At 27.9% G+C, this 609-nt stretch overlaps 1 protein-coding gene across 1 annotated transcript in view; it reads left to right on the plus strand.

Moving 5' to 3' along the window:
- Positions 1-12: 12 nt before the first annotated feature.
- LOC119409772 (mothers against decapentaplegic homolog 4) overlaps positions 13-609 on the plus strand; it is a 14,516-nt gene continuing 13,919 nt past the window's right edge. The window contains exon 1 of the mRNA XM_037676670.1: positions 13-99. The gene's annotated coding sequence lies outside the window, so the exon portion shown is untranslated. The remainder of the gene's footprint in view (positions 100-609) is intronic.

Genomic DNA, 609 nt, shown 5'->3' on the forward strand with positions numbered 1-609 from the left:
AGAGGAGACACCAAGAGGATACACAGAGGGGACGACACAGAGGAGACACGAAGGGGACAACACCGAGGAGACAAATTGAGCTGTGGAGCGAGGCTGAGGGTCAGAGAACTGTTGATGCTATATTAAACATGCTAAGAACATTTTAGAGAACTTCTTACAGAACATATTAAAGAACACTAAAAACATTTAGAGAATGTATTAAAAACATTTAGAGAACATATTAAAAACATTTGGAGAACATATTAAAAACATTTGGAGAAACTATTAAAAACATTTAGAGAATGTATTAAAACATTTGGAGAACATATTAAAAACATTTGGAGAACATATTAAAAACATTTGGAGAACATATTAAAAACATTTAGAGAACATATTAAAAACATTTAGAGAACATATTAAAAACATTTGGAGAACATATTAAAAACATTTGGAGAACATATTAAAAACATTTAGAGAACGTATTAAAAACATTTAGAGAACATATTAAAAACATTTAGAGAACATATTAAAAACATTTGGAGAACATATTAAAAACATTTAGAGAACATATTAAAAACATTTAGAGAACATATTAAAAACATTTGGAGAACATATTAAAAACATTTGGAG

This window comes from Nematolebias whitei, chromosome 5 (assembly GCF_014905685.2).
Source record: "Nematolebias whitei isolate Nwh7 chromosome 5, NemWhi1, whole genome shotgun sequence".
In the NCBI taxonomy this organism is placed as follows: domain Eukaryota; kingdom Metazoa; phylum Chordata; class Actinopteri; order Cyprinodontiformes; family Rivulidae; genus Nematolebias; species Nematolebias whitei.